Source organism: Canis lupus, chromosome 14 (assembly GCF_048164855.1).
Source record: "Canis lupus baileyi chromosome 14, mCanLup2.hap1, whole genome shotgun sequence".
NCBI lineage: Eukaryota > Metazoa > Chordata > Mammalia > Carnivora > Canidae > Canis > Canis lupus.
In genome coordinates, this window is record NC_132851.1 from 6,820,806 (window position 1) to 6,833,329 (window position 12,524).

At 37.6% G+C, this 12,524-nt stretch overlaps 1 protein-coding gene and 1 long non-coding RNA gene across 41 annotated transcripts in view; one reads left to right on the forward strand and one right to left on the reverse strand.

The window, feature by feature from the left end:
- Positions 1–3,563, reverse strand: part of LOC140603675 (uncharacterized) — a 32,985-nt gene extending 29,422 nt beyond the window's left edge. For 2 of the 3 annotated variants that reach the window (XR_012006625.1, XR_012006623.1), the window contains exon 1: positions 3,449–3,556. This is a non-coding gene — a long non-coding RNA (uncharacterized lncRNA). Of the gene's footprint in view, positions 1–3,448 lie in introns of all 3 variants that reach the window. The other variant, XR_012006624.1, reaches the window with a different exon arrangement.
- The window catches only part of RIMS2 (regulating synaptic membrane exocytosis 2), a 581,405-nt gene that overhangs the window by 48,030 nt on the left and 520,851 nt on the right, over positions 1–12,524 (forward strand). The gene's annotated exons all lie outside the window — the stretch shown is intronic.

The following is a 12,524-nucleotide window of genomic DNA, read 5'->3' on the forward strand; positions in this document are numbered from 1 at the left end:
CTTTTTTATTTCTTTTTGTTGCCTGATTGCTGAGGCTAGGACTTCTAGTACTATGTTGAATAGCAGTGGTCAGAGTGGACATCCTTGCCTTGTTCCTGATCTTAGCGGAAAGACTCCCAGTGTTTCCCCATTGAGAATGATATTTGCTGTGGGCTTTCCGTAGATGGCTTTTAAGATGCTGAGGAATGTTCCCTCTATCTCTACACTCTGAAGAGTTTTGATCAGGAACGGATGCTGTATTTTGTCAAATGCTTTCTCTGCATCTATTGAAAGGATCATAAGGTTCTTGTTTTTTCTCTTGCTGATATGATCAATCACATTGATTGCTTTACGAGTGTTGAACCAGCCTTGCATCCCGGGGATAAATCCCACTTGGTCATGGTGAATAATCTTCTTAATGTATTGTTGGATCCTATTGGCTAGGATCCTGTTCCAGTTTTGGTAGTTTGTGGTTTTCCAGAAATGCTTCCATTTCTTCTAGGTTGCCTATTTTATTGGCATATAGCTGCTCATGATATGTTTTTAAAATCGTTTGTATTTCCTTGGTGTTTTGGTGGTGATCTCTCCTTTCTCATTCATAATTTTATTAATTTGAGTCTTTTTTCTCTTCTTTTTAATAAGGCTGGCTAATGGTTTATCTATATTATTAATTCTTTCAAAGAAGCAACTCCTGGTTTTGTTAATCTGTTTCACAGTTCTTCTGGTCTCTATTTCATTGAGTTCTGCTTGAATCTTTATTAACTTTCTTCTAAAAAAAAAAAAACAAAAAAACCTTTCTTCTTCTGCTGGGTGTAGGATCTATTTGCTGTTTTTTCTCCAGCTCCTTTAGGTGCAAGGCTAGCTTTTGTATTTAAGTTCTTTCCTGTTTTTGGATGGATGCTTGTATTGCGATGTATTTCCCTCTCAGGACTGCTTTTGCTGTATCCCAAAGATTTTGAACGGTTGTATCTTCATTCTTATTAGTTTCCATGAATCTTTTTAATTCTTCTCTAATTTCCTGGTTGACCCTTTCATCTTTTAGCAGGATGGTCCTTAACCTCCGTGTGCTTGAAATCCTTGTGATTTAGTTCTAATTTCAAAGCATTATGGTCTGAAAATATGCAGGGGATGATCCCAATCTTTTGGTATTGGTTAAGACCTGATTTGTGACCTAGTATGTGGTCTATTCTGGAGAAAGTTCCATGTGCACTTGAGAAGAATGTGTATTCAGTTGCGTTTGGATGTAAAGTTCTGTAAATATCTGTGAAATCCATCTGGTCCAGTGTATCATTTAAAGCTCTTTTTTCTTTGGAGATGTTGTGCTTAGAAGACCTGTTGATTGTAGAAAGCACTACATGTGTGTCAAGTTTAGATAAAAGGCTTGTCCTAAATATTTCTAACTAACAATAATTTGAAGTACTGAACTTTCTGAATGATTTACTACTTAATAATAGATAATATTAAAACTCTGCAAATTCTAACAACAAAATAAGGGTTATTTTTCCTTCAATGATACTCATTCCCTCATCTTATTTATAATACCTAAAGAGTAGAATTTTTTGGGAAAAAAAGACCAATTAAAAAATAAAGTTCAAGATTTAAAAAATTCTGAGTCTCATTTCCTATTTTTATTACTTATTTGTCTCTGATAAAATGATATTTTTTTTAGTTCTTTAATGAGTTCACTAAATTCACGTGAATATCAAATGTTTTAATGAATTACTCTCCCCTTCCCCGTCAGTTCTCTGATGCTTTTCTTCTGTGAACATTTTTTCACAAAAAAATTTTGACAAGAGAATGCAAATATGTTTAGATATGGAAAAGGTTAAGAATACTCCAGCAGATGATGATATCCTTAAGGGCAAGGAATTGTGTTTTCTTTGTTGTTAGCAGAGTGCCTGACACATAATAGATCTAGCAATAAATCCATTATTGAATGAATGTTTTTACCTATAACTCTTAGAGATGCCTTGTTTAAAAATAACATTTATTGAACATCTGCTAAGGGCTAGACACCATTCTAGACCGTGGGTTTAAATAGTGACTGAAACTTCCATGGAGCTGATCTTCTAGAAAAAAGAACTTAAATGAAAAATGTTCAAATCAAGCTCATAGTATTTATTAACAAAAGCAATTGTTTCTTACTGTTTTTCTAAAATCCGTTCCTTAAAAAGTAGATATTTTGGTGTCTTTTTTGATGCTAATGACAATTAGTCTACTTCTATTTTTTCCTTTTTTTATCTATCTGTATCCTCATCCATTCTTATCTGTCATCAGTGTTGTCTTTAAAGAGCATAGACCTGATCACTGTATTATAAATTCCACTAAAGCATCTCATGTGTTTATATGTTCTAATGTAGTGTCTGGCACATTGTAGGTACACAGTAAATACTTCCTGAATGAAGTAATGAGTGTCACTTATCTTCTTAAAAACATCGTGGATCCCGGTTTTTAACAGAATAAATTTTAAATTCTTTAATATGACATATAAAGTCCATGATAATTTGATCAATTTACTTTTCCAACCTCAACTGCATTATTCCCCTTTTCCCACCTTACCAATACCAGTCTGCTTGAGATTTCCTGAAAATACTGTAACAGGATATTAATGGAAACAGGATATTAATGTGAAGATTTGGCCAAGATTCTAAGGCAACAGATATTACCACCCAGTAGAGTCGTATTCAGCTCTTTATCTGATAATCTGAGTATATAGAATAAAGCCCTGTGTGTGTGTACATTTTCATTTGTTTTGTGATTTTAGCATAAGATATTTTATTAATCAATACTATTTATTTAAATTTAAAAAACCTCAAATTAGCATAAGGAAAAAAATTACTGGCTCAAATAACTGGGAAGCCCAGTAGATGGTTGGATCCGGGGGCTCAAAGAATGTCTTTGGGACTCTTCTCTATTCTCTTGGTTCTGCTTCCTTTTATTTGTTGGCTTCAAAACTTTTTTCCATCTGCTCTGCAAGTGACAAAGACAGGCTACTTGTATTATTTAGGGCACCTTGTCTAAATATAGCACTTTTATGTATTTATAAGACCAGTAACAAAAGCAACAGCAGTAGGAATAGTAGTAATAATGGAACTGATAGTTAACATTAAATTTATTTAATGCTTTTTTATGTGCCAGTTACTATGCTAAGTGCTTTATATGTTTTACTGTATTTAATTTTCATAATGATTCTATGAGAAAGGTATTATTAGCAGCTACATTTTAAAGGTGAGGAAATTAAGAGACAGGCCAGTTAAGTAACTGGCTTAATCATTCAGCTAGTTAGTGATAGAGCCAAGAATTAAAACCTAGGCAGACAGTGTGTGCTTACCACTGTGCCATTCTGTCTGCTTACTGTCCCAGGGAAGAACTCTTATTATTTTTGCTTCAGTCATATGCCCATTCTCACACCAATCACTCTGTGCAGAAAAATAATGGTCCCCTATTTACTCAGAGCTGAATTACCTACCTGGCTCCACTGGTAACCTTATTAGTACCACATAGCATGGGGGAGGGTGATTCCCTACAGAAAGTGATCTTGAGCATATAAAAAAACACATATGTCTACTAAACAAACATTTTATTGACCATGTTGCTTAGCAACAGAGAGTTCCATATTAAACATTGAAAGCTCAGTTGAACTATCAGAGGCCAACCCTAAGGTCAGTTTGTATTATAAACTCCTTCAATGTGTCCTCTTTTTCCAGGTTATACCATTTGCTTTAGAACATTGTTTGACAGGTTAAATTATGAAAATCTTAGACTAATGAACTTTTTAAAACAAATCATTTTGGGTGGTTTTAAAGCCATCTGTATTTTAAAAGAAATTTGATTTATGATAATTAAAAAAAATCTTAGATGGAGAAAAGGAAAATGAAGCAGATAAAATAATGACAAAAGATACTTTTCAAAATATTACTTGGCTTCTTCTTCTTTTTTTTTTAACTTGGCTTCTTTAAAAAAAAAAATACTGGGGATCCCTGGATGGCGCAGCAGTTTAGCGCCTGTCTTTGGCCCAGGGCGCGATCCTGGAGACCGGGGATCGAGTCCCACGTCGGGCTCCCGGTGCATGGAGCCTGGCTTCTCCCTCTGCCTGTGTCTCTGCCTCTCTCTCTCTCACTGTGTGCCTATCATAAATAAATAAATAAAAAAAAATACAAAAAAATACTGAAATTCAGTTGAGATAAGACCAAGCTTATTTAAAGCAAATGACTAGAATAACTTAGTGATTAAGACAGAATTTAACTTCTGCCTTTAATGAGTTTGGGTTTTAGATATTTGTGTTATTCGGAACTGATATGTCAGTATCGTGTTTACTTGTTTCAGGTTTTTGCATTTTTCTCATAACTTTCTCAATTGGCCATTGACTTTAGTAAGTAAACTGTTGTTTTCTTTCCCTCATCAAAAAGTGTTTCATCTGGCTAATATGTGTAGGCTTCATTCTTTTGTGAGGTGAACTACTTCCTTGTATTGTAATCTATTTGGAACTATCTAATAGATAACATTTCCTGGATGTTGTTCAAAGAAAAATTAGATAGCATATTTGCCCTAGGCTTTTGCAGTTTATTAAATAAAAAAAAGTTTTAGATAAAAGATATTTCTAAAAACCATAATAATTCTGGTGTGGAGTGCTAATTGTTACTGTTTTTACAGCAGTGAATCTTCAAGACAAAACTTCCCTAGACCAGTCTTCCCTCCTATAGTTTCCATTAAATCTTTGTTACATAAAAACAGGTTATCTCTGTTTATAGCCTTATCCTGAACTCTTTACTCTAGTTTGTTACTGTTTCTGGAGATTCATTTTCCTATTTATTTCTTCACTTTCCCTGATATGTAACTACTCTAGTAACATCATTCTCTGTCTACGGTGTTTACATTCAGTACAATTTCATTCTCTCTTTCTAAGATGTCTCTAATTACCCTGTAAAAATATGCTTTTTGGTCTTGCCTGCTTCCTGGGACTCCCTGGTACTTGCCTGGTATACATTTGCTTGAGTTTAGCAATTGTGAATGGCTGGTTTCCAGAAAGTTCTTATTTTGGAAGCTGAATGAATTGTTTACCTTAGAGGGCTCTTTCATTTAAACGTATATATAGTGTAAAGTAAGTGTGTAATTAGTGTTTAGGATCTGCAGAAGATTCCAAGGAGATAGAAGATATTTTTAACCCCTCTTCTGAAGTATCTTTTAATTTAGACTTTTAGTCATAGTACATTGAATGCTTATGATAACAAATCACGATGTCTGCCTTGTAGCTATCTGTTTCTTGTAAGGAAGGATCCTCAGCAGAGCTACCAGAATGGTTCCTTTTTTACTCTGAAAAGGTCCTAATTTATGTGACTCATCCAGAATATGTAAACAGCTCACATAACTCAATAAAACAACAAACCATTCAATTAAAAAGTGAGTAAGACATTTGTGAAAGTACTAGATAAAAGAGGTTATACAAATGGCCAATAAATGTGAAAAGTGGTCAGCATGATTAGTCATAATGGAATACAGATTAAAATCACAACAAAACTGTGTACCCATGAGATTAGCAAACACACAAGCAAACAACAATATTAAGTGTTGGCAAGAATATGGATTAACTGCACTTCAGATACACTCTTTTTGGGAGTTTAAAATAACTCAGTCACTATGGAAAACTGACAATACCTCCTAAAACTGAATATGTGATATTCATGACCCAGCAATTCCATTTTTAGACATATACCCAACAGAAATGAATACATGTACACACCAAAAGAAAAATAAGAAATATCCATAGCATCATTATTTGTAATGTTCCTGTTTAGTCTCACATTTCTGGCGTAACAAATTACCACAAATTTAGTGGCGTAAAGCAACACAGATTTATTCTTAAATGGTTTTTCGGGTTAAAGGCCAAAATGGGTCTTACTGAGCTAAAAGCAAAGTGCTGGCAGGCTGCTTCCTTTTGGAAACTCTAGAGAAGAATCCTTTTTCATGCCCTTTTCAGCTTCCATAGGCTGTGTTGGTTTATAGCCCTGCATTACCTTTTCTCCTTTTGCTTCTGGTCATGTAGCCTTCTTTTCTGACTTTCTTGCATCCCTCTTATAAAGACCTGTTATTACATTTGGCCTGCATAGTTGATTATGTTCTCATCTCAATATTCTTAATTTAATCATATCAGCAACGTTCCTTTTGCTACATAGGAAAACATTTACAGGTTCTGACATTTAGGTGTAAACATCTCTGGAGGGCCATATTTTGGCTTACTATTATCCCCAAACTGGAATCAATCCAGGTGTTCATTAAGAGCAGAATGGTTTGGGGGGCACCTGGGTGGCTCAGTTGATAAAGGGTCTGCCTTGGGCTCAGGTTGCAATCTCAGGGTACTGGGATTGAGCCCTGAGTCAGGCTCCCTGCTCAGCAGAGAGTCTGCTTCTTGCTCTTCCTCTGCCCTTCCCCCTGCTCGTGCTTTCTCTCTCTCTCTCTCTCTCTTTCTCTCTCTCTCTCTCAAATAAATAAATAAAATCTTGAAAAAATAAAAGAACAGAATGGAGCACTGGGTTGGCTCAGTTAGTTGGGCATCTGTTTAAGCTCAGGTCATGATCTCAGGGTCCTGGATTCAAGCCCTATGTTGGGCTCTCTGCTTCTGCCTCTCCCTCTGCTTGCTGCTGCCCCTGCTCGCCTGGGTGGCTCAGTCAGTTTAGCATCCAACTGCTGGTTTCAGCTCAAGTCATGATCTCAGGGTCTTGAGATCAAGCCCTGCATGGGGCTCTGTGCTCAGCTGGGAGTCTGCTTCCTCTCTCCCTCTGTCTCTGCCCCTCCCCCTGCTTGCACTCACTCTCTTTCTCTAAATAAATAAACAAACAAACAAATAAATAAATAAATAAATAAATATTTTTTTTAAAAAGAACAGAATGGATTAACACACAATGATATATTCATATAATTGAATACCAAATAATAATACAATTGAAAGAACGAATATTCAGCCCAGAAACATGGATGTATCTTTCACAAACATAATGTTTATAAAAGAAGCCAGATGGGGATCCCTCGGTGGCGCAGCGGTTTAGCGCCTGTCTTTGGCCCAGGGCGCGATCCTGGAGACCCGGGATCGAATCCCACGTCGGGCTCCCGGTGTATGGAGCCTGCTTCTCCCTCTGCCTGTGTCTCTGCCTCTCTCTCTCTCTCTGTGACTATCATAAATAAATAAAAATTAAAAAAAATACTTAAAAAAAAAGAAGCCAGATTCAAGAGATTGTATAAAGTTCATAACCAGACAATTAACCTATAGTTATTGAAGTAAGCAAAGTAATTAACCTAAGGAAGTATTGATGACTGAGAGCACAAAGAGGACTTTTGGAGCACTGATAATTGTTTAATAATTTGGTGCTGTTACACAGTTGTACTCACTTTGGAAAGCTTAACTGGGTTGTACACATATGGTTTGTGTGCTTTTCTCTAAGTATATTATATAATAGTAAAGAAACCCTGAGTAACTATTACTTAAAATGATAAATATTTGAATTAGGGGAATTACTCCCTCTTTTCTAGTCAGTTTTATGAAGTTAAATGCTTACTGATGAGGGGTCAAGGGAAGTGAGTTACTTAAAGTAGTGAAGTAAAATTCTTGAAAATGGCACTGAGGAAGAGAGCATAATTTTGAGGAAAAGCCAATTTTGATGACATAGTGGCAGAATAACTAGAGGAGAGTAGTGAATGACTATCTTAGGTTGGTTTCCCAGGAAATAGATTTCAAGGTGGAAGTTGATCTGCAGGAAGTTTATTGGAGAGTGCTTTTGATAATTCCTGGGAGGTAGTGAAGGAGGGAGAACTAGGAAGAGGGAGAAGTAGCAACAAAGGCTTTAAGCCATCTCAAGGGGAGTTCTGGAGGTAGGATGGCCTTTCAGGGTTGCCCTGACTTGAGACAAAGGAGCTGGGGTTTTGTTTGTCCTTGTCCATGGGTGGCTGGATGTGTACTGACCTTGGGGAGGCTCATAAATTTGGATGAGGCAGCTTCCTTTGGCCTCCCGGGGAGGTAATCCATTTTAAGCTATCAGTAGCATTACTTTTGACATATTGGGGGATTGCATGCCTTTGTCCTGAAGAGGGATGTGGGCAGTACACCACAGCATCTACTATAAGAAGTATAGTTTGCTTAACAGGCATGTTTAACAGTTCTGGTGAAATACAAGTTTGTGTGTGTGTGTGTGTGTGTGTGTGTGTGTGTACAGCATAACAAGAGGGAATAGATTAGGGAAATTATATATTGGAAATCTCAGATTTAGAATTGACTAAATTTCAGAAGTCAGGTATAATGAGGAAGTTGGTTATATTTGATATTTTCTATTGTGTCTTGAGAAAGAAAAGGAAAAAACAAAATCTTAAAAGTTGCAAAAGGAGCACCTAACTATATAAAGCAAATATTAATAGACCTGAAGGGAGAAACAGCAATACAATAGTAGTAGGGGACTTCAGTATCCCTCTTTCTTTCTTTCTTTCTTTCTTTCTTTCTTTCTTTCTTTCTTTCTTTCTTTCTTTCTTCTTTCTTTCTTTCTTTCTTTCTTTCTTTCTTTCTTTCTTTCTTTCTCTTCTTTCTTTCTTTTTCTTTCTTTCTTTCTCTTTCTTCTTTCTTTTCTTTCTTTCTTTCTCTTTCCCCACTTTCAAAAATGAATGGATCATCCAGACAAAATCAGTAAAGGAAGCATTGGATTTAAACTACATGTTAGACCAGATGGACGTAGCAGGCATTTACAGAACCTTTTATCCAACAGCAGCAGAATACACATTTTTCTCAAGTGCACATGAAACATTCTCTAGGGTAGATCAAAAGTTAGGCCACAAAACAAATCTTAATAAATTTAAGAATATTGAAATCAAGCATCTTTTGTGTGTGTGTGTGTGTGAGAGAGAGAGAGAGAGAGAGCTAGTGCATAAGCAGGGGAGAGGGGCTGAGAGAGAATTCCAAGAAGATTCCCTGCTTAGCATGAAGCCTGATGTGAGGCTTGATCCCATGAACTTGAGATAATGACCTGAGCTGAAATCAAGTGTTGGATGCTTAGCTGACTGAGTCACTTAAGAGCCTCTCAAGCATCTTTTCTAACAGTGATAATGGAACTAGAAATCAATTACGAGAAGAAAACTGGAAAATTAACAAAATGTGGAGATTGAATAACATGCTACTGAACAACAGATGGATCAAAGAAAATCAAAAGGGAAATAAAAAAATATCTTGAAGCAAATGAAAATGGAAGTACAGCATACTACAACACATGGGATGCAGCCAAAGCATTTCTAAGAGGGAAGCCCATAGTGACAAATGTCTACATTAAGAAAAAAAGAGCTCTATAAAAAATTTAACTTCACACCTCAAGGAACTGGACAAGAAGAACAAACTAATCCCGAAGTTAGTAGAAGGAAGGAATTAACATAGATCAGAGCAGACAAAAATGAAATAGAGACTAAAAAATAATAGACAAATTCCGTTAAACTAAGAGCCTTTGAAAAATAGATTAAAAAAAAAAGAAAATCAAAGATCGCTGCGTAGAGGAGGACCCTATGCTTGCCTCATCCCTCACACATGGCCAGATAAGTATCAAATCATCTCAATCCTCAAGAAATTGAGGACTGATTGAACAAATTACACAGCTTGGGAGAGGAGAGAGAAGCCTCTTTGAGGAGGTAAGAAGTGCAGAGAAATGGTTCAGAGGAGAAATGGATTGTGGGTGCTGTGGAGAGGAGAGAGCCCTGGTCATGGAGAAAGGTGAGAGAGTGAAGTGCGTAGGGATAGACACAAGGATAACACTTCCCCAAAGCCATTGACTGGGAAGACAAGATGGGCTGAATTTCATGAGTTTTTGCCACTAGTGGGGCGGAAAAACGTTTTAGAGGTCCTCAGGCTTAAGTGGCATAGTGTCCTGAGGGTGCTGCCCTACTCCTGGAGAGGAGGCAAGCAAACATCACTGGGGCAGACTGCAATCTGAGGATCACATAAGGGGGATGGGGAGAGATTCTTCATACTTTTTGGAGCACGTCTGTGAGAGGTGGCATTGCTTCTCTGGAACAAAAGAACCAGTGGGAGCTATCTCCCTTCCCTGCCCCCATAGATCTAGAGACACCTGCTGAGGGCAGCTAACTGGGACACTGGCTGTTTAACTTGCTTGCTGCAAATCCCATTTGCCTGTGTTCTGGTGTGACTGCCTTTCCAGGTCAAACCTGCATCAGTCCCATATGGTGAGACCCTTTCCTGGAGGACTAGCACAAGTCCCTGTCACACCAGGTCTCTGAAGTTTAGAATTTTAAAAGTCAGCAGACCTTGGCTAGGGTATAGCCCAAGGTGTGCTGTGCTGTTCCAGGCAGGTAAATGACCCAGAGACAGACAGTGTGAAATTAACAATCTGAAAAATGTCTGTGATGCATGAGGAGCAATTATTCACTCCTCTGATCTCTCAGAGCAGCAAGTACATATTCCCCTCTCAGGGGACAAAGGAGTGGGCTGGTGCCATTTCCTCCCCCAGCCCTCAGCATAAACACACTTCAGTAAACAGCATAGCACCAACACTCACTGCTTAACATGCTTATACCTAGTCCTAGCCTCTGCACTCTGCTGGTATTGCTTTTCTCTGGCAGATGTGCCTAAGAATGAGTGCGGTGGGACTCTCCCCCAGAAGACCAGCACAAACTCCTGCATGCACCATAGAGTTCTGCAAATCATCAATTCTAGTGGAAGTAGCATCAAGTCTCATTTAACAAGCAGATCAGAGCACACCTAGTTAAAACTTGCCATCTGGCCAAGGTGCAAATGCTCACCACTGCAGGTAAGGAGAAACCTTCAGATAAGTGACCTGAGTGATGGAGCAGCCAAAACACAGCAGCAGAATGCACATAGCACATACCAGAGATACCTCCTGAAGCACCAGGCCCTGGACATTATATGGTCTCTTCTTCATAAAGCCATTACTCTCAGAAGCGGGAAATGTAAGAGGCTTTCCTAACATGTAGAAGAAGACAGAGATCTAGACAAAATGCCAAGACAGAGGAATTCATCCCAAATGAAAGAACAAGAAAAGTTTATGGCCAGGGATCTAATCAAAACAGATATTAGTAAGTAATATGCCTCAACTAGAATTTAAAAACTTTTTTAAGATTTTAAAAATTTATTCGTGAGAGACACACAGAGGCAGAGACATAGGCAGAGGAAGAAGCAGTCTCCTTGTGGGAAGCCTGATGTGGGACTTGATCCCAGGATCCCGGGATTCTGGGATCCTGACCTGAACCAAAGGCAGACGCTCAACCACTGAGCCACCCAGGTGCCCCCTGAACCGGAATTTAAAGCAATAATCATAAGGATACTAGCTAGGCTTGAGAGAAGAATGGAAGACACCAGGGAGATCCTTACTGAAGAAATAAAAGGTGAAAAACAATCCAGCCAAAATGAAAAATGCAATAACAGAAATTCAAAACTGACTGGATGTAATGACCATAGGATGGAAGAAGCAGAGGAACGAATAAGTGATATAAAAGGTAGAATCATGGAAAATAATGAAGCTGACAAAAGAAAGGAAATTTTTGGATGATGAAAGTAGACTTAAGTGCCTCTATCAAATGTAATAACATCTGCATCCTAGGAATCTCATAAGAGGAGGAAGACATAAAAAGCAGAAAGTTTATTTGAAGAGATAATAGCTGAAAAATACCTGATCTGGGAAAGGAAACAGACTTCCAAATCTAGGAGGCCCACAGAGAATTCACATAAAAATCAACAGAAACCAAGACATATTGTAGTTAAATTTGTGAAATATAGTGGTAAAGAAAAAAAATCCTAAAAGCAGCAAGACAAAAGAAGAAGTCCCTAACTTACAAGGGAGGACCCGTAATACCAGCTGTGTTTGCTCTCTTTGCCTCTTGCTCTGCTCTGTTCTCTCCACAGAACGTTGATGTATTCACTGTGCTGCATGGGAAGAATACTCTGTCCAGCAAGGCTATCATTCATAATAGAAGGAAATAGAATTTCCCAGACAAACAAAAACTAAAGGGGTTCCTGACTCCTAAACTAGCCCTGCAAGATATATTAAAGAAGACTCTTTGAATGGGAAAGAATGGCCCAAAGCAGCAAAGACTAGAAAGGACCAGAGAAAATCTCCAGAAATGACAAAACAAGTAACAAAATAGCACTAAGTACCTATCTATCAATAATTAGTCTGAGTGTAAATGGACTAACTGTTCCAAGCAAAAGACAGGGTATCAGAATGGATTAAAAACCCAATCTATGTGCTGCCTACAAGAGATTCGTTTTAGGCCTAAAGACACCTGCAGATTGAAAGTGAGGGGATGGAGAACGATTTATGCTAATGGATGTCAAAAGAAAGCCTAAGTAGCAATATTTGTATCAGACAAACTGGATTTTAAACCAAAGACTGTAACAAGATGAAGAAAGGCACTATATCATAATAAAGGGGTCTATCCATACAATTTACAATTGTAAATATTTATACCCCCAAATTGGGAACACTCAAATATATAAAACAATAAGAAAGATAAAGGAACTCATTGATAATAATACAATAACAGTAGGG